The 23,236-nt window shown below is 34.6% G+C and overlaps 1 pseudogene across 2 annotated transcripts in view; it reads left to right on the top strand.

The window, feature by feature from the left end:
• LOC149806089 (ras-related protein Rap1 pseudogene) overlaps positions 1–23,236 on the top strand; it is a 332,158-nt pseudogene that overhangs the window by 163,739 nt on the left and 145,183 nt on the right. For both annotated transcript variants that reach the window (XR_016419852.1, XR_016419851.1), the window contains exon 2: positions 20,645–20,728. The product of XR_016419852.1 is annotated as a ras-related protein Rap1 pseudogene, transcript variant X2 (transcript). The remainder of the gene's footprint in view (positions 1–20,644; positions 20,729–23,236) is intronic.

Raw genomic sequence — 23,236 nt, 5'->3', positions numbered from 1 at the left:
CGGTGTGCGGCATATTCATGTCTGAACAGCTATACGTGATATGGAAAAAATACATTTCTTTACTATGATGGAACAAGTGCAAAAAAGTACAAAGATCCATCAATGCCAATTATATCCATGTTGATACGTTTTGTGGCATATCAGCACAACCGTGGCTATATGGTGCCAATTATCATCTTCCTCTGCACTTATATTTCATCTAACAGTTAAAGATAAGAGTTCTAATATCAAAACACAAGCCAATACAAATACATGCATACATACATACATACATACAAACATACATACATACATACATACATGCATGCATGCATGCATGCATACATACATACATTCATAAATTGATACCAACATAGGTACATACATACATACATACATACGTACGTACGTACGTACGTGCATTCATACATACATACATACATACCAACATAGGCACATACATTCATACATACATACATACATACATACATACATACATACATGCATGCATGTATACATACATACACACATACATACATACATACATACATACATGCATACATACATACATACATACATACATGCATGCATGCATGCATGCATGCATACATACATACATACATACATACATACATACATACATACGTACGTACGTACGTGCATTCATACATACATACATATATACATACCAACATAGATACATACATTCATACATACATACATACATACATACGTACGTACGTGCATTCATACATACATACATACATACATACATACATACCAACATAGGTACATACATTCATACATACATACATACATACATACATACATACATACATACATACATACATCCAAAAAAAAATCAAGAATAATCCACGAATAAAATTTTGGAAGTCCTAATAAGAAAATGTTTTAACGAATTCAAGATCGAGTCCTAACGAAGAATCCAAGATGGAAGGCGATGAAGTATGCTATATCAGGTACAGTGTTGTCGTCCACAGTTCCTTGCAGAAACACAAAAAATAACACTCCGGTATTGGAAATCCGAATAATTCTTTTAAGAAACGTCTCTGTTCAAGAATTTCGTATGAGCACACGTATATTTCCAGGAAAAAAGAATTAATCCTTTTGAATCCAAATAATTTAAAATAACTCCAAACTGACACAACAAAAGAACACCTTGACATCAAGTGCTATAAGTCCAGACTGTGGGATCTCTCTCTAAACATCACTATTAAAACTAATTAATGCACAATTTGTGAAATCCTAATTGCGAAATAGAGGATCGCGTGAACATATTTACATATAAAAAATCACCTAGCCCTTGTATGTCCTTGATAAGAACCAATCATTTTACTCCGAGAATAAAAGTTGTTTACTTCACTACAACTATTTACAAGTCGAGGGTCACGTATTCAAGACAGCCTCGATCTCAACCTTATTATTCCCACAAAAAAAATAAATTTGAAAAAAATACTTGTTGACGTGACTGTTACTAAATTTGAATTAAGGTTGGGAACCAGGTTAGCCTTATGTGTTTACAGAAATAAACAGTCATGGTCAAACTAGTTTCTGGAAAACGTACGAGTTGCTAGTAAAGAGAACTATATTATTTTGACATATAATGAAACTAAAAAACAGAAAGATTTCAAAACTTACAAACAATTAAATCTGATATAAATTAAATCAAATAAACATAACAATTAAGTGGTAATATCAATGAAGGACGCTGTTGTAGCTCGTTTCAGAATTTAAAACTATTTTATTGATGTTTTGTGCCTCATAATGTTGCAAACTTCTCAAATGTCGAAGAAAATTTCGTTGTTTCTTTTCTCAACTTGTTGTTCCATTGGTTTGTCATGCATACGTCCGTTTCTTTTTTTCTTCTCCAAGACATACCGTAACTCTCAAACCAATAACAGGTCCTCTTATTCACCAAGACATTCCGTAACTCCCAAACCAAGTACTAACAGGCCGTCGTCTTCACTAAGACATCCTGTAACTCCCAGACCAAGAACTAACAGGTCCTCTTCTTCACCAGAACATCCCGTAACTTCCAGACCAAGAACTAACAGGCCGTCGTCTTCACCGAGACATCCCGTAACTCCCAGACCAAGAACTAACAGGTCCTCTTCTTCACCAGGACATCCCGTAACTCCCAGACCAAGAACTAACAGGCCCTCGTCTTCACTGAAACATTTGTAACTCCCAGACAAGGTACTAGTAGGTCCTCTTCTTCACCAGGACATCCAGTAACTCCCAGCCAAGAACTAACAGGCCGTCGTATTCACCGAGACATCCTGTAACACCCAGACCAAGAACTAACAGGCCCTGGTCTTCACTGAGACATTCCGTAACTCCCAGACCAGGTACTAGTAGGTCCTCTTCTTCACCAGGACATCCCGTAACTCCCAGACCAAGAACTAACAGGCCCTCGTCTTCACTGAGACATCCCGTAACTCCCAGACCAAGTACTAACAGGCCCACGTGTTCACCAAGACATCATGTAACTCCCAAACCAGGAACTAACAGGCCCTTTTCTTCACCAAATGATCCAGTAACTCCCACACCAAATACATGTACTTACAAGCCAGTTTATGAGGTAATAGTTTGCATCCATGCAATATCTTGGCTAAGAAGCACTGATTTTATTATCGCATTAGCACTTTCAAGACACATTCGCTCCAAAAGTCAGTTATAAATTTTCATGACGACCCCAGCTCTCTATAGATCAGAACTTTTAAAAAAGATTGTATTGACGCCAAAATTCACATAGCTTACATCGGCTTATTTTATTTTTAAGTAACCGTTTAATTTTTTAGTAGTCCCTTTTATCACATTGTGATCATTCTCCCTTCCTTTTGAATGGGGTCACAAGGGGTCGAGTGGTCTACGGCTCTTGCATTTACAGATCACTGACATCTGTCCGAGTGGATTAGAAAGCTTGCTATTAGCTTCCCGTGGGTCTGTCGTTCTTTCTGAGTTTTTCCAGGGTTCTTCCCTCCACTAATTATACTGTCCGCCATGTAAAATCGGACATGTGCTGAACAATTGCGTTAAGCCCATGGCAACCAACGGAGGAAACACTTTTAACCGTTGTACTTTCTGAGGTACGACAGGCTCTAAATTGGGCACGAATCATATGTTATCGATACCCAGGACATAGAGAGCACGTGCTCGACACCATGTTTGCCAGCCTTGATTTAATTATGAGAAGACCGTCCATATGCGTTTGCAAAACTGATATTTTCGCCGATTTTATTTATCACAGGAGATGAGTGATGTCGTAAAATAAATTAATCTCATTTAATATCATTTTGCCTGCAATACAGCCACTTTCAGATTATTCCTTTATCTTTAATTTAGTTTGTAAGTATATAGCTGTATTTGTTTTATTCTATGATCCACATATCATATCGGACCATTCTCTCATTTGAAAAAAAAAACTATGCGAGGAAATGCATTATTAAGAAGTTTACAGTAAGAGTACTGGGAGCATGTAAGGCTACATTCCCAACTAATGTTTGGCATTTCTGCACCATACAACATTTGTTAGGCAATTACTTGCTGAACGATTAGCCGTACACAAACCCTTTTTTTCTGGTTAACAAACTCATCATTTTCCTGATGTCATACAATTTTGCAGCGATTTATTCCCGTATAACACTTACAATATGGTTGATTTATTAAAAATGCATACTGATGATTTATTAAAAATGCATACTGACAATCATTTCATTCCATACCGTTGATACCACCCCTACGAACAATAAAATCTGTGTAAAAGTTTATTTACATTAGCGCCCATTTTGCATGATTTACGTGTTGTTTGAGTATGAATGCATGCTTCTTGCATCCTTATAGCAAAAACATGTGACATAAGTTGTAGTTACGAAAAGAAATTTTTTGTCGCATGAAGCGTTCAAACATCAATAGGTCTTACGTCTAATAGAATTACTTCGTTGTATGGTTTGTCTTGATATCCTATCATATTTAACAAGCGCCGTCTGTAAACGAGATCTTGCTAGAGCTGAGATCATTGGGAATTATTTGTCTTCATTTATGGCCTCAAAAGTAACAAACTTCGGAACATAGCCATTTCCATAAAAAGGAGGGAGGTGCAAACTGTCAAACTATCATTTGCACAATCTGATTTCCGTCACTTAATTTCGATTTTCAATCTGGTTTCCGTCACTTAATTTCGATTTTCAATCTGGTTTCCGTCACTAAATTTCTACTTTCAGAATTGCTCTTACTTCAGCTTTCCAATTTAGAAGAGAATGCCGCCAGCCTACCACAGATACCGTGTACTGTATTGAGAACTAATTTGTCAAAGAAAGTATACGTTACTGAAATGTTCAAGACGTATTAAAGTCATATAAATGCATTTGACACCCGATTTAACCTCGTCAATCTGACAGAATTGACACTAATAGCATGTAGCCACTATGCTAAATACATTGTTACGACTTCTTGGTTTTAAACTATTATCAAAAACTGCAAAACCAACAAGCTTAGTCAAATTCAACAAATAATATATTTCCCTAGAATATAAAGTGAAAATTCAAAGGAACTAACTATTGTGAATTAAGTTCCATGTCATCTTAAACATTCTATCACAAGTCCAGAAGTAAAGAGTGTTCCGAATGAATCCCAATTTTGAATGTTCTGAGGTACCAATAGTTTTGAATGTGCTGATTTGCCAATAGTCTTTATGTATGACAATAATATAATCCAGAATTCTTTGACGGACTCCTGAATAACCTCAAATAGTGTTTTAGTCACGTCGTCTACGAGCAGTTTGTAAATCCAATTTTAAAAACAATAAGTGATTCCTTTCAATTTATATCTGAACACAATAGTAAATACGTACACAGACTGCAATTAAATGATTAATTAATCTAATTGATCTTAACCAGTTATTCATTCACGCTTGACCAATGTCGCAATAACATTTTCTGAAGAAAAAACAACTAAATCATCTGAATGAAACATTTGCCCAAACTGTAAACAAGTTCCCTTCGAGAACATTCTAAAGTCATAATCAAGGCTACGTCTTGAACTCAAACATCTTTTTATAACTTATAAACAAGACAAAAATCAGGTACGCATTATAACTCTATCCACACTCATGGACAAAGGTTAAGGACACAATACAAACTAAATATACAAAACAATAAGCAAGGAGATAAAATATATTATGTAACATTCCGGGAAGAAATCACATTTGGTTTCATCGAGTTTTCACTTTTACTTCTACTACTACTACTACTACTACTACAACTACTACTGGGCCCCGAGCGGCCTAGTGGTCTAAAGCGCTCTCCGTTACGGATCAATGCCATCTCACCTCTGTATTGATTACATGTGAGTGTGAATGTGCAGATCCTGCTAGTAAACGTTTCATTGGCGCATATAGGTTGCATTTATAGTTGTAAAAATTGTATTAGGCTAGGAAAACATGTAAAACTGGTTGATTCTGAACCAAATGTATGCATATGAACGCACCATTTTGTAATTATAATAAATGTTAGCACATGAAAGCATCGTTTTGCAGGCATTACAAATATGTGTGTACAAAAGCCTTAATTCGCATTCATTGAAAATCTATGCGCTTGGATGCCTTATTTACCCCGGAAGGACAGATCTATGCATCTAAATATTTCAGTTTGCAGGCATTACAAATGTATATATGTGAACAAGTAAAAAGGTCTAAAATGATGCGTCTCCAAAGAGATATCTGAATGGAACAACGCATTAAGGTTCAACTTCTATATGCATCCCATGTTCACTTGATGTTGGTGCAAGCGGCAGAATGTGTTTTAATAGAAGAGATGGCATCAAGAGTTTATTTTAGTTTTATGGCAAAAACTAATCATCAACTGCCATTCAAAGCGGTACATCATTATCTTTTGAGAGTTCTTATTGCCAATCGATACTTTTTATCGTAGTAGTCATTCATGGGATTAAGTGACGTGAAGTCGATATTATTTCATTTAAAGATGTGACTCTTGTTATTTATCCCTTTAATTATAGTTTCAACGATCATCAAAATCTTCTAAATGCGCACACATTTGGTTTTGGAGAAATTCAAGCCTAGAAAAGCACATAACATTTTTTTTTACTTTTTGCATTTTGTTTCAAATAAATCAAATAAATAAGAAATTATTGGGTGTGGTAAAATTATGGAATCTTAACCCTTTTGCTGTTGACAAGTTAAGAATATTACGAGCCGCGTGAGATTGTGCCTTACATGATCGATGTCATCATGCACGTTGATCAACAGTTATCATTAGGCTAGAACTTTGGGGAATAACAATTAATTATGAACATAACAGCTTTCTTAAGTTTTGCTTCCTATTCTATTAAATATTGTAGTTAAATGTTTGGACCATTAAGAAGAGACTGCATGAAGAGAGTTGGAATTAATGTGACCTTTTAGTCAGTCATGCAATTGTCTGGAATTACAATTACCTTCTTTGTTGTGAAGTGAAGGGGGGAAAAGTAATAACCTTATTCAGCAGATTTTAACGTTTTTTTGAATGATGTTATTCTGCAGGGGTGGATCTAGAAGTATCGCTGTTTGGGGAGGGCATAAACAAATAGACAAGGGGGTCTGTGGGGTTGTACACCTAATCTGGGAAGTCCTATTGTAAGCTTTACAGGGCATAATTGCAACCATCTTTTTTTCTCGCGCTGATTTTGTTGTTGTTATAGTTGCTGCTGCTGGAAATGCCCCCACCCCCACCCCCTCATCTGCCGCGTTTCTCCTTTATAAAAGGCTTATAAACTGTAGATGCGAACATCGCTCCAATTAAGACACGAGAGGCTTAATGTCCAGAAGTATCAGCCACGTTCTTTTTTATGATGTTTTAGCTAATCATTACTGGAAAACGAATGTTCAAGCACTCTGTATACCCTATAAACATTTTAAAATCATATTTCTCAACATTGTTATTGTCAATTTAATATTTTTCACTTTTCATAATAAAGTGAAAGCCAAGCATTGATTCGTTTGTACAGTGGTGGTCAGAGTCCCAGACTCGCAACCGTAAGGGTCCAATTGCTATCACCCGATCATGCCAGGTCGACTACATACACTGGTGTGTACACTGGTGTGTATTTGGACAAGTCACTTTGCTCCATTTGCCCCAGCACTGAATAACCTACCTGTTTTGATGTGCCGTAAAGGACTCACGGTATTAAGTCAGTTCCCAAAAAAAATCAATGCAAACGCCATACTTAAAAAAAATCGTTAACTTTAAATTTCTGAAAGCTCATGATCAAAACTATATTTGTCAGTACAGATGCATACTGGATAACAGTTTCTGTGAAGAGAAGACCATAACAGCTACAGGATTTTCTGGATCTACTTGTGTTTGCGAAATGTAATTTCAATTCCGCACCAATGAGTCAGGTGCCAATTCCAGTAAGGAGTGTTCCAAACTCAAGTCTGTTAAAGAACTGAAATTCCATCCATAAAACGATGTCTCTATATTTTCAGTTACAACTAGGATAAGCTCTCAAAAGATTATTTTTTATTAAAATCTAATTTCATTTTCAGCTAATCCTAGCAAGCCAAACCCACATGTACTGTTATCTTCATCCTTTACTAGACTGGTTCTCATTTTTCAATACCTTTAGAACTGTGAGTCCTAAACATCAAACTATTAAAATTCGGATCTGTTTCTCTTTTGTTGGTATTGGTCTTTGCTACCAAACTGAGCGTTTAACACATTCAAATATCCACAGTGGCAGTGCTAGAAAACATTACTTTAAATCATGTGGTGTTTAATTCTGATAGCTGGTTTGAAATCAGCAATCCGATATGCAGCTAGCAAATGGCATATTTTAACAAATAACAGATTTTTCTTTCTGGCAAGAAACTGGATCTGTGTATTGTTTGTGTGTATTTATATAATTATATAAATATTAATATTTGTTAGACCCTGCCAGGTGCAGACCTTCATTTCATCTCTTTAATCGTCTCTTTTTTCTAGGGTAATCTATTCTGCTTAAAAGACTTTATTTCAAAATTATTTATTTTTAAATCAAGTCCAATAATTATCTCGGTATATGTTGTTCCAACACTGAACCTATCACATTAATTTACTTCGTAAATATTGGTGTGTTGTTTTGAGAGGTTTGCAAACCTAAATACATACACAACCAATTTTTGTGTGTGCTGAATCCCTAGAGTAGTGTGTTGAATGAGGCAGCATTTAAACTAAAACCTAGAATTTTATTCTCTCCAAACTATGAACTTTGTCATTTTAACAAATGTACGAAGGAAAGGCGCATTCTGTTTAGTCGAACATCCCTTTTAGTGGCAGTAATTTCGACGATATATAGTCGAAAACTCTTGCGCCATTCTCAACGCATGTCTCTCAATGCGATGTAGTGCCAGGGAAACTTGCACGTTCTGCTATTTTTTGGACACATTTGTGAAAAGTCTAATAGAACCGATATAACATTATTGTGTTTGAGGATTTCAGGGCATTAACTGTGTTTTTTTTATGTTGCAAATATAAATGTTACAGGTTCCCCTAGCATGTCTCAAGTAAAAGTCCATTTTCGAGAGTAAAACGATTATTAGCGTCTTCAATTTCTCAAAATACGACCGTCGTTCTAATTCTATAAACAACGTTATGTAGACCTTTCGTTTTTCAATTTTATGTACACGAATAGCGTATTGATTATGCGTGGTGAAACTTTCCCATTACTATTCTTTTTAAGTCTGTTTTTTCTTACATCCATTGTCTTTCTCAAATTTAAATTTACGAATATTTACACAGATTCATGCATTACCGGCGAAGTGGAGAATTTTATTATAGTGTGAATTAATTCATAAATATTCCTTCCTTGCGCTATATGTAATCTTCGGAACTTAAATTCATAGCATGTGGAAGGAAATGTATCGTTTCTATATGACCATTGTTTGTCAGATCATCGTCTTCGTGGTTTGTAGCCGCCACAGAGTTCATGATAGTTGATGCTCCGCGAATAATTGTGCATTCACTATATTTGAATTATACCAAACCTTTGTCGCACGTCCTTTTTGGATATGGGTTTGAAACTACAACCATTTTGATTCTACTGTTTCCGGTAATTATATACTTATGCATCGATTCATAACAAACCATATTATCATGAATCTTATAAAGAATTCAGGGTACAACATCAATAGCAAACTCCAATATAACACCTCTTTTTCATCGTACAGAAGTCTCACGAAAATGAGATTGTCATTTGGTACGTTTATTATTGCCTCCTTTGACGCCTTGGATGGTTTTGTGATTCATGTGTGTGTGTGTGTGCGTGTGTGCGTGTGTGTGTGTGTGTGTGTGAGAGAGAGAGAGAGAGAGAGAGAGAAACAGACAGACAGACAGACAGACAGACCCAACACAACCAATAAAGTGTGGAACAGTAATTTTTACAGTGCGCTACTTACCATCAAACATGGAGTGCAATTTGTCTGCATCATTTATCTTGCAGTTATTAAACTTTGACATGAGTATATTTCGCAAAGAGAAATAAATAATTCAAATTCTTAACTTCCAGTGAAGCGAACTCTAAAACCTGCACAACTAGCAGTAACTATGGGATCATTTAACTTGTGTTTGAGAACATTGTTCAGAGAATAACTAATGTAAAAAGTAAATGTCAAAGTATAGATGAAGTAATCTGGCATTTTTTCCATGACAATTACTTTATTTCCTCTGATATCAATATTTTAAGACAAAATATCGAGCAGTTTATGGAGGAGAATCGGTGCATATTTTATGCGCAGCTATAAATAAACAGTTAATCTCATATTTAAAAAACAAGATGTTTAACTTCATATAGAAAGTTCCCTGAGATACATCTAACTGTCAAAAGTTAACGTAAATCGTTGGCCATACAGTCATATAACTCGTATTCTTAAACCAGCTGCCAAATTGTCTACGAGAAAATAGTATTAAAAAATGTATATTATTTTCCCAAGGGAACACTGTGTAAAATAAATGTAAAGCAGTAACCATTCGGTGTTCGAATTCAGCTTTAATAAACCTCTTATACAGTTTTCCCTCCTTATATGGGCCTTCATTTTACCGTGCTTACGGTAACGGATTATATTAAATTCGAAAAGTCAAAATTAAGGTCAGTGCTGCAAAAATTAACGTTTCCTTATGGAACAGTGATTGTGAGCAGCATACTCAATTTTTTTCTGGTGGAAATTTCTGAGAAATCTCATAAAAGTCGTAACTATGCAACCATGAAACGCAATTCTAAAAACAAATATTATGTCGCCCCGTTTTACCACATTGACCCTACTCCAAGCCCTGTCATAAAGCTGCATCCAGATTCGAAACCTTCAGTTGGCCTCTGCTCATCCTAGTGAAATGTCATACCAAATATGACGACCGCTACTGTCTTAATTTGGCACTTAATTTGATTGTTATTTAATGAATTTATTTCCGTAAGTCTACATATTTTTTGAAATATGTTGGTCATATATCTACACAAATACTTACTTTATTCCATGAAATGTAGACATTTTGGGGATTCCTAGAATTAATTTACATCTGTATTAAGATCACGAAATGACGTTGGTCTGATTTCAGAAGGAATTACTGATCCCTTGGGAGCCGGAGGAAAATTCAGGTTAAGGAAGCAAACATGCAAGGACGGGGGTTACAGTCAAACATATTGTTTTCCGCACATTCCCCCACCCTATCTCCAAACTTTCCTTTTCTCTGCTCCTTGGTTAAACAAATGATTAATTTTGTATATATTTAATTATTTCTTTTTCTTTTTTAAGGGACAAATAGTTTGCAACCAATGCTCCATGTTACTTAAACGCAATTAATTTTCTTTTTGTATTATTTTTTTTAAATTAGTCTAACATTGGTGCTATGCCATATAAAATAAACACGCTTTATGTGCGTGCTTCACAGATTGCATTATTATCTGCAAATAGGCATGGCAACCTTGAGTAGGACACTATATTTAGCAGAGAGAGAGACAGGAAACATAAAACACACTGACTTGAACAATCGAGAAAATATTTAGCGGACTAGAGAAATTACGTAAATTAACACACACACACACACACACACACACGCATTAACATACGCTAAAAATAAGAAGGAAAATTACACTTTTAACATTTGATTAAATTATAGAGAAAAAAAACAACAACATTTCTTCTTTTCTGAATGCAAAAGTTTTCCCAAAGTTTGATTTGGCCCGAATAGCTTTCACAAAATCCCATTCGGCCACCATATTGGCATATTTGAAACTTGTCAAACATCTGATTAATGGTTCATCAAAATAGTTTTATTTTTTAATATATTAAATTATTTTTGTCACAAATACAACTATTTTTCATGTAAAAATTACAAATATCTTCTCATGATACATGAAGTCATGATATCAATTGATATCATTAAATTCGTAACGAGATTAAGAGGGAATTTCCGACCGACGGAAACTACCTAAGTATCCGACTGACGGAAACTACCTAAGTATCCGACCGACGGAAACTACCTAAGTATCCGACCGACGGAAACTACCTAAGTATCCGTACTGTGATAAAGTACTGTAATATGTATCGCCGCAAATAAATACCGCGGTAAACCAGTATTTCGGTAATTCCGTACACTTCTATTTGTCCACAAAAAACAACAACAGCTTGTCATGGCAACTAGGTGAACAGGAGTGAGCAGTGACAGCGAAAAACTTACTGTATTAGAGATATAAGAGAGCTTGTGTCGTGTATTAAAGATATAAGGGAGTTTGTGTCATGTATTAGGGATATAAGGGAGCTTGTGTCATGTATTAAGGATATAAGGGAGCTTGTGTCATGTATTAGGGATATAAAAGAGCTTGTGTCATGTATTAAGGATATAAGGGAGCTTGTGTCATGTATTAGGGATATAAGAGAGCTTGTGTCATGTATTAGGGATATAAGAGAGCTTGTGTCATGTATTATATATAAGGGAGCTTGTGCCATGTATTAGAGATATAAGGGAGCTTGTGTCATGTATTATATATATCAGGGAGCTTGTGTCATGTATTAGAGATATAAGGGAGCTTGTGTCATGTATTATATATATCAGGGAGCTTGTGTCATGTATTAGAGATATAACGGAGCTTGTGTCATGTATTATATATATCAGGGAGCTTGTGTCATGTATTAGAGATATAAGGGAGCTTGTGTCATTTAGAATAATATGCTTCTGATGCATGACTGAGATGAACTGAGTCAAATGTCTTATCGTTCTGCTAACTAACATGGTTTATTGGCCGTCTCATTGCACACGCATGAAGTAAACGTCTATTGGTGAACATGCCCTCTGTGATAAGGACGTACATGTCTGATGGTAAATGGGCCATCTGTGATAAGGACGTACGTGTCTGATGGTAAATGGGCCATCTGTGATAAGGACGTACATGTCTGATGGTAAACGGGCCATCTGTGATAAGGACGTAATTTCTGATGTAAACGTACCCTCTGTCGTAACAGTGCCTGTAGCTTGAACAATTCACATGCAGTATTATTCACAGGGGGTCATATCGTTCCTTACAATTTCCTATAATTCATACATGTATTATATAATCCTACAAGGAAGACCCTTTTCTCTTTTCTTGCGTGACCTATTTAAAAATCAATACTGATATTTCAAGGTACACTTCGCTCCGTTTAATAAATCTGGTTCCGATGTTTAGCTCATGCATTCGACTTTGTACGCCTACACAAAGTTCGACTTACTATCACATACTTAAGGAATGCCCGACCATGTTCCCACTCTGCTGTCAGTAGCGTCAAGTTTGCGCCCTCTTAAATCAACGAGATCAATGGAATACTGCCCCTTATTAGTCGACTGAAAATCAAGTTATTAGTAGGTGCAGCACGTCACTTTCGTTACATGTTTTTGCATCTTCAGAAGTCGCAAAAGCGGAATTGCTTATTCTCTGATACAGCGAAGGTTGTTGACACTAATGCAAATATACCGGATATACACCTAAAAACTAATAAGAAGCTAATAAAGATATTAATAACAGAGCAAGACGTTTTTTGATGTAATCAATACCTTAACCACCTCCCCCACAAATCATGTGGCGTAGATAAAATAAGTTACCATAAGCCCAAAGGAACCGTCGTATCCGAGTTAAACAACTCTGTGTTCTATTCTAAATCATCCTTGCTAAAAAAAATCTTTAGAGAAAAACCGCGAATATAATGCCAGTGAATAAAGAAAGATTGTCATTTATTCTTAAAAATGTATGCATATTTCTTTAATGAATTATGCAGGGAAAGATACGGAAATCATTATATTTAAGCATCTCCTCAACCACTTATACTCAGATATGAATACGGTTTTCTTCCTAACAGTATTTCAGCTCATAGATATATCACATAGTATATGTACTGTCCTTGACAACAAGAACATGTGTGTAGTTTTCTGCGACATCTCTAAAGCACTTGATCTTGTTTTGGCATAAAGACCTAATACATAAAATTAAAGTACAATGGCTTATGGATTGGTTTTCTGACTACCTATCTAAACGAATCCAAATAATTTTGAATGAAGTAGCCAGTGTTTTGCAGCTGGCCACCGTTACGAAACACCCAAATCCACCTAAATCCACTCAAATCCACCCAAATCCAAACCCAAGTCCACCCAAATGAAGACGTTCTTAATAAGATACATATACATATAATATATATATATATATATATATATATATATATATATATATATATATATATATATATATATATATATATATATATAGTTTTAATTTTATACTTCAAATATATAGTGTTAGATTCAAAATACGTGGCACCATCGCAAAAAGGCAAGGGTAGAAGCATATAGCAAGGATGTCAAGATCGGTAAAGTCGCAAGCGATAATGAGAAAAAACTACCACCTTTTTTTAGTTTGTATTTTTACACAGTACTATTGGGTTAGATCGATTTAGACTGATGAGAAACCTATAAATTGATATCAAATTTGTCAAAATCGGTGGTTGTTTAAGATTATTATGACTTATTTTCTTATATGGAAATTATTCGTATAGGCAGGCATTAGGCGCACGGACAGACACAGATGAAGACGTACTTAATAAGATATATACACATATTATGTACTGGTGTATAGTTTTAATTCTATGCTTTAATTCTTCACTGTTATATTTCTGTACAAAAATCAGAGCCACATGTTTAACAAAATCTCTATTCAGCCAAATTAAATTTTACGCGATGAGTATCAGTTCCGACATTGTACTGATCAAAAACCAAACATTACTGTGTTAATTACAAGCAACTAAATGCAAGATATATAATCTTAATGTTTCCTGAGCTCGTCTCTTATTTTGAAACAAAGTTTAAATACTGCACATTTCTTGTTTTCATTTGTGATTTTTTAAAGTGATTCATGGCAGATTTCAGTATATAAAAAAACCACGCGTAGCCAGGTTTACATGTGGTGGATGGAAATCAGATTGTTCAAATGACTGTTAAATGTTCATTGTGTAAGAACTGGTATTATGGAAAATGTCATGATATCTCGGACGATGAATTGAAAATGTGGGGAATGATTGATCTGGACTATATGTGCGTTTCGTGTCGTACATTGGATGGTAAAGAGTCTGACTACCTGATGGGCATGAATCGTCTGTAGAATGTAAGTATCGGCATTTATTTATAATTTGTAACTAATATTAAATTGCGTAGGTTAGCACACGCAAAAACTACATTCGTTTGCCATAGACCCCTAATTATGAGTATTTTTCAACATGTAGTACCATGGATTTTGAACCGATTCAATGTCTAATATTAATCTGTCTAATATTTATATTTTTTAAAACAACATAAATTTGTGCTATAATTATGATACAACCTGATCACACGACATTGCAAATCAATCGCACCAGGTGAATTTCATAACATGATGTAAGTTAGTCTTCACATCAGATGGGACAAGAATGCATTCACGTGTATATAGTGTATTGCACTTTCTGTGTGAATACTGTTGTTAAATGATTCAATTACTAGAATGTTATATGGTCCATGTGTTGTTATTTTTTTTTCAATGTCTTTTTCCACTCACTGTTGTATTAAGTTATTGTCAACCAAAATTTGGGATCTTGTTATTATTAATTGTAATATATTATATTTAATTTAATAATAATGCAGTAAATTCAAAACGGTTGTTGGCGAGTAAAGTATAGTAATGTTATGCCAGCCATCATACGCATAGATCCAGCATGTTCATCTAAATGGCCACTTGATTCGCAACATCTGCGACTATAAATAGCAAACATAAATCCCACGCCCCTTCATCTGCCTAGATCAGGAGAAGGCATTCGATAAAGTTAACTACAAATTCATTTTCATAACTTTAAAATCTTTAGATTTCCATGCAAATGTCATGCCAGATTTAATATTTGTAGTTTTATCTACATCTTGCCATGGTTTATCTTTCTCGGTGATAGTAAACCACAAATATATATTTATCATTGTTAATAAATATTTAATAAACACACAAGGCTACACATTTTAAATTTACATTAAACTAAATATAATATTTGTTATAATCAGCCGGTTTGGATAGCGTTCACTATGCTTTAGTAAAGCATTTGAACATCTTACTTTGTCACAATGAACGTTTATTAATGCGAAATTAAGATCACAACTAAGGGTGCGTACGTAGAAATATCTATTAAAACAAGCAAAGAAAAAAGAAATTATGTAAATCATACCAAGGTCATTGAAAACTAAATGTTACCCTGAATAATCGTTCCTCATAACAGTTTCCAAATGTCAAACAGTAAAAAATTAGTCGATGTTCAAGACACGTGCGATGATATGCATATAGTAGATTCTTTTGATAAATAAAAAGGATTTGTAGCAGCAATTAATTAAATCAGTTTTCATCACATTGAAAGCTGTTACGTAACTATAATCAGATTAAGGTCACGCTTAACCGTTCAACAATACGGATTGATACAAGCTATGTATCTTCAATCGATATGGGTAGTGTAACCTGGAGAAAAAAAGTTGGATATAAAAATTTATAAAACTTTTTGAAAAGTACGAAGAGAACAGCAGTTAATTAACAGACAGACAACAAGGGACAAAATGAGACAGAAATTGAGGAATGATATGATAGTTATGCAAAATGATATTACAGCGCAAACATAACAGATAAACAAAGTGAATATTATTTCGAGGTTGTGGTGGTTTTAATAAAATCAATAGAGATAGTAAATATATGTGTCATGAAAGAATCAAAGGGAAGGAAATTGAAGAGGCAAGATATTGGAAAGGAAAGCTACAATATATACGTAATGCTACTTTTTGTTTGTTTTTATTCTTTGCAACTTCGTGGCCTTTTTTAAATTTTGAATCTTTGAAGTGTCTCAAGGCTTCCGAAAATGTTGGAAAAAAGCCTGGCCAGCGGAATTGGCCAGCATCAGGACGGACGAAAAAATATTATAAATGACCAAATTGGATAAAGTAATGTACTTACATATTATTCTTTTTCACCATCTTAATACCGAATCAATTTAATAACGAATCAAGTTAATTATGTAGGTGTGTGTGTGTGCGTGTGTGTGTGAGACAGAGAGAGAGAGACAGAGACAGACAGACAGACAGAGACCGAGAGAAATCACTTCTGTATGACAATAAAATATTTGCAACATTTGTTTTTGATCATTTATATATTTTATAGGTCATTTATATGGAATCATGTTAGGGCCAATCGTTCCATCTCTCCATCGTGCAATATTTGGCCGAGCGATGAAGTGATGCGATGGAGCGATTTGTCATTTATTTCTTAAGAGATTAAAGTCGAAAGATATAATACTAGTAAATTGATTTATATTTATTATTGATCAACCAGACACAAAAACGCGAATTTTTTAAGAGAAAAATATCGGGGGGAGGGGAGAGCGTTGTCATTTATAGGTAAGACGGTAGACACAATGCGATTTGGTGTGAATGTCGGTGGATTTGGGTGGATTTGCTTGGACTTGGGTGTAGATTTGGGAGGATTTTAGTGGATTTGGGTGGATTTGGCTGTTTCGTAACACCCTTCCACCACAGTTCTCTGTTTTTGGTTCGTTATTATCTATTGTGTATATTAATGATATAGGGAAACATCATCTTGAGTTCAACGAGACTCTTTGCTGATGGTAGCTATATAGCATAGTCATCAAATGCTACTAACAAAATTAAATATGTACCAAACACAGATTTATAAACTATTGACGATATGTCAAGGCAGTCGTTAGTTGACTTCAATCCAGCCAAAACTGAGGTAATGCTATTCCTACAGAAATTGGAGCTGAATTTACCTGAAATAAAATTAAAAAACAAAATCATCTATTTTGTTGAGTTCCATGAGCATTTTGGTGTAACTTTAGGTAGTCTAGGAAACTGGACAAAACATACTGATAATATATTTCGGTCGACCTCCAAAATGATAACTGCCCTGAAAATACTTAAAGTTAGAAAGGATATATCTGACATACATCTGTCCCTTACTAGGATAAGCTGATGTATGGGGTGGTGGCTAGGCAGAACACTCTGTTAAATTGGAAGAAGAAGAAAAAAAAAAACTACGATTGGAAGCCAGGAAAACTGTCATTAGTCCTACTAGATGTGTTTTGTATAGTAAGATTTATAATGAAACTGCTTGGTCTGCCTTGGCATTTAGAGGAAAGTTTCATAAATTATGTTACTTTCATAAGATTCTATACGTGTCTCACTTTCTTATCTTACAGACCTTCTACCGCCATTGGTTGGTGAAACAAACATGTATAATCTTAGAAAATTATTATTTTTTATCCAATTAATGCCAGACTCAATATAAGTAGAAACTCATTCCTACACTCTTCTATTCATGTCCTATATTCAATAAAAGGTGAAAGTAACTATTCTATCTTTAGAGACAAGCAAGAGAAAAGAAAACAAAAGTTCCTGCCCATTATTTCGTTGGTAACAGGAATTATCTATTCTGCATGGTATAATTAGAAATAACTTTACGAGTTACCTAAAGATTGTAATGCCGATCGAGCTATGCGGTTCTCTTATCGACATTTTCGTGCAAGGTTATGTCCAAAATTTATGTTCATTTTACAGAGTAAGAAACGAGATAAAATTATACCATCACGTACATAGAAATATTGGTAATGTATATTTTGTGAGGAACGGATATATATATATATATATTCATTCTGCAAAGATGTAAGTTTTAAGAAATATGGAAAGAAGAAATGTTGGAAGCTATAGTTACGACAATATTAGGTAAATGCTAGGGTTGTCTCCCCACTTCAAAATCGAACACAAATATCTTTCAAACAGAATGCAGATACTTTGCAAACAGAATGCAAGTTACATTCCAACAAGTTAATAGAAATCAAATTAGGGAGGCACACAGTAGTACCCTAATTGTAACTTAAAAAAAGAAAAGTTTTATATTTCTACTTAATTTTAACAATTGTTATGCTCCTACATAATCTAAACTATTGTTATATTTCTACATAATATAAACAGTCATTATATTCATACTTTATCTGAACAATTGTTACATTTCTATCTAACCTTAAAAAATTGTATATTTATATTTAAACTTAACACTTGTTCCTCGAAAGAATCATCTTCCTTGATATTTATTTTATTAGGCGCCAGAATATGTAATGCTTGGTTGTCATCCGTTAAAGTTCCTACATGTCTAGTAATTCCATAATCTTGGATCATGTGACTACAGAAGCTTCATGCTAGTCTACTACTTGGATTGTCTATCAAATATAATATGTGACTTCCAAAAGGAATACTTATGCCTGGAGATATTAAATGCTAAATGTGCTGCATACGGTACTGTTTCTCGGTTTACTGAGCCTACGTTATGTGTGTGCATTATTTTGGTTGCATTTAGTCTTGTATAACAATTAACACCAATAAATATTATTAGCATCTTAATCTTTAAAACGTGTCTTTGGTCATTTAAACTCCGTCATGTATTTTCTAATTCATGAGTGAGAAATAATTTTCTTACAGAGGGGCACTCCATGAACTTTGGTAAGTCGTCACAGGCCGCACATTTCAATTATATTAATTAAATTACCTAACAATATGTTGTATCAACACCCATCATGGCGGTCCGGATAGAAACATCCGGCCCACGGGCCATATTTTGCCCACCCTTGTCTTCATTGTACTGTTTATGCGTCTGCAGTGCAATGTTTAAACCGTAAAAGTATTTGCAGTAATAAATTAGCTGACATTAGACTGTTGCAAAATCGTCGTGTTATTGGAAGTGGCTTATAGACTTTCAGGCCAGTAGCATAGTGTAATAAAGTTTTATTATTAACATTTTCTGGACGAAACCAAAGCCTTAGGTTTGTTAAAGGGTTCATAAATTTTGTTGGTTTGAGTTTTTCACATGCAATGCAAATTTCAGATACACCCACTTAAATGGATGCATTTTATTTATGGCTGGAATCTCTGTAATTTATTATTCAATGTAACCGGAGAACAATAAAATTAGGGAAACCCGCTAGCGCTTTATGTCCGACTGATTTTGTGCATAGGATGTTTGGATGGCCTTGTTATTACAAGTATTTTCAATGCCAGCGGGGTTTTATCGTTATAACAACTATCTGGAGGACCAGTTGCTCCGGTGTTTCTCATGCAACCTTATGACGAGCATTGTCGCAGGTTTCTTAGTAAACGTTTTAAGACCTATGGAAAGACTTTTGTTGATATGACAACGAGTATGAGGGACGGTGACCTATGTTTATCTCATCATAATATGCGGACCACTGCCCCATGTTTTCTTCTTATGAGAATATGTTTTCCACTGGCCTAGGTTTTCTTCTCATAAGAATGTGTTGTCCACTGGCCAGGTTTCCTTCTTTTAATAATTTGTTGTCCACTGGCCCATGTTATCTTCTTATAAGAATTTTCTGACCACTGGCCCAGGTTATCTCTTTTGATGAATTTACGGCCTAGGGTTATATTAACGTTGTCTTTTGATGAATTTACGGCCTAGGGTTATATTAACGTTGTCTTTTGATGAATTTACGGCCTAGGGTTATATCAACGTTCTCTTTTGATGAATTTACGGCCTAGGGTTATATCAACGTTGTCTTTTGATGAATTTACGGCCTAGGGTTATATCAACGTTGTCTTTTGATGAATTTACGGCCTAGGGTTATATCAACGTTGTCTTTTGATGAATTTACGGCCTAGGGTTATATTAACGTTGTCTTTTGATGAATTTACGGCCTAGGGTTATATCAACGTTCTCTTTTGATGAATTTACGGCCTAGGGTTATATTAACGTTGTCAGCACCATTGGTGAACATGACATAGGTTTTATGTCGTTTAAACAACTGTTTTGGATGCCATTGGCCTCGGTGGCTCATGCGTTTTGTTGTTATATAAACTATTGTGAAGGTCAGTAGCCTAGGTGTGTTAGTAGATTTTTGTTGATCAGTGCCCAAAGGTCAGAGGTTAGGGTTGAAGATCAAAGGTTGGGATTAACGGTAATATAAAGCCAGTGCAAAGATCTTCTTACATTTACTTGTTTGCTTCTCAAATATTTGATGCAAATGAACAGAAGTAGTTTCACTATATATTCTGAATACTAACATTTTGCATTGCAGAGTATGATGAGAGTACCGCTATCCTGTTGCACGGGGATAGAATACATCTAATCAGAGTGGGAGTCTTCTTCGTGAATAATAAAGGTAAGAAATATGATTCATCTGGAATGTTGTATTTTTTCCAGCATCCTCTTTACGAACGTAAACCTCGCCACGCAAGAATAGAAAAACCACCAAACCACGATGGTATGAAAACAGAGGCAAACATTTCCAAGAAGTAGCGAAGAAACTTAGAAATATCATTGATAGTTTTGATAGGTGATGAAATGTAAAGGATATATCATGTTTTAGTTTTAGTTTGCTGTGACAGATACTATCTGTATATGCATTGCTTTGTTGAGAATTTTTACTCTGGCAAACACATCCTTTTCACCTGGAGCTAAGAGAACCGAGGAAATCCAGTGGTTAATATACTATACTCAAGTATAGAAGAGAGCAGTTTCGATTCAAACCATCAGACTGACCCAGTTCGGTAACTTTGGTGAGTCCTTGAGGCTGTGTAAAACGTCTTGCAGTCATATTGAATCGCAACAAAATTTTAATAGCCATATATCTAATATTAGTCAAAAAGCAAGAAGACAGTTCTCTGTCTTGTAACTTTTCAATTTGTTCACTATTAAGTTAATGATTATCAAAGGTTAATAAAGGTCAAACTCTAATTATAGTTCCATATTATTTGAAACTTATATAGCAAACAGATTTCTGACAGCATGAACCAATCAACAATGAGAGTACCAAGCATTAAAAGTGATGTATGGTGTTTGTAATAGCTTTACGATTCTCTCGTAATCAAAGCGAATCTTCCGATTTTACATATCAGTAAATTAACATACATGACAATTGAAGCACATAAGATTCTCAATAAAACCACACCAAATTAATTAACTAATTCGATGCTATTTAAAGAATGAAACTGTAATTTCAGAAACAAGTTTTTTTTTGCCAAAATACTAAGGACAGATATCACAAAGCACATAAAGATTTCTTTAAACTGTAAGGCCATTAGAGTCAGGAACAGACTGCACAATGAATTATGCCTAAAATTCTAATCCGGCCATGGCATCTATATTAGCTTTGCATTTACCTAATCTAGCTACGGTTTCTGGATGTGTTAATCTAATCTATTCATTGTCACACGTGCTTTGTGTTTATTTAATCTGGTCATTCTCCAGCGTGTTTTGTGTTTATCAGATCTGGTCACGGTGCAGCGTGCTGTATGTTTGTCTTATCTGATAGTAGTCTCTAGATGTGCTTTGTGTTTATTTAATCTGATCAGGACATGTTCTTTGTGTCGTCATTTTATATATATATATATATATATATATATATATATATATATATATATATATATATATATATATATATATATATATATATATATAACGTGTATTAATTTTTTCTATGATTATAGATTGTAAGGGGCCTTTAGTAAATAACATTAAATAGTTAAGCTAACTCATGATTGTGAGTTAGTAATTTGCGATTAGGACATTTGGCTTGGTAGACTTTTTATGGCCTTTTGACCTTGGAACGAGTAGAAGTGACATTGTTAAGAATGCGATGATATTTTAGTTACGATCATTGGTTTGTGCCTAGGAAATTCTGGGCCACCTGATTTTGATTGGTTAGTTACTAAAGGACCTGATCTTGATGACTGGTTGGAACAATCTGGAAATAAATATTTGACCCTCATCTTGGTTCTGAAATTGTGTCATTTTTATATATGGGGGATGTCTACCCGAGAAATGATTATTCCTTGCTTAAACATCAGTCTTAGAGGAGCCCTTTATTTATGTTCAATTATTATTTGAGAGGATTTTTTAAATCTGAATTATTCATTGTTATTGCAACGTGGTCATAAACTATAGAACTAAGTAACTATTTTGAATTACTGTGAATTCATTTAAAACTATTTTGGATTATACACACTAGATTGAACTTTATTCGGAAGACCACTGGAACTCATTTGGAATGCTAAATATTTCGGTACGTCTGATAGAACTTTTATGACTATTTAGAATTTCATTCACCATACTGTAAATTATAATTTTCACTTTGTAATATAGGGACACGAATTTTTGTTGAATTTACAAAACGTGTTGGCGTTTCGCTTTATTATATTATTTAATATAAGTCCATAGAGTGATAACAGTTTAGATCCTGCTCTCTTACTGCTTATTATATTTATGTATTTATTTAATTTTAATTTTTAGCAGCCTCACTTCTTGATATTTTAATTATTAATAAGTTCCTTGCAGTTCCTTGCATCAACAAAATTATCATACTTCCTATCTACATCATCATTGTGTCGCATTCGATGATGTATCATATATGTGCGGAAAATTAATTATTAAAAAAATTTGTGTACCTGCATTCTCTACCTAGTGCCTCTTGCCTTTCATATTCTTTGTTATTGCTGACTTTAAATGCCATCTGGTATATACTGTTTTATTGTAATATCAAACGTGTACGGGTCCGTTTTAATGAAGCTTCTAGTATCTTGCATCTAGGGCGCTCTACTTTGATTTGACAATATGTAACCTTCAGAGTATAGGTGTGCTTTGAAAAGGATCAGCTTAAACAACATAACCC

Source organism: Sinohyriopsis cumingii, chromosome 2, assembly GCF_028554795.1.
Source record: "Sinohyriopsis cumingii isolate HCF-2022 chromosome 2, ASM2855479v2, whole genome shotgun sequence".
NCBI classification, from domain to species: Eukaryota; Metazoa; Mollusca; class Bivalvia; order Unionida; family Unionidae; genus Sinohyriopsis; species Sinohyriopsis cumingii.
Note: the sequence above shows the minus strand (reverse complement) of the source record. Positions and strands in the feature narration are given on the sequence as shown.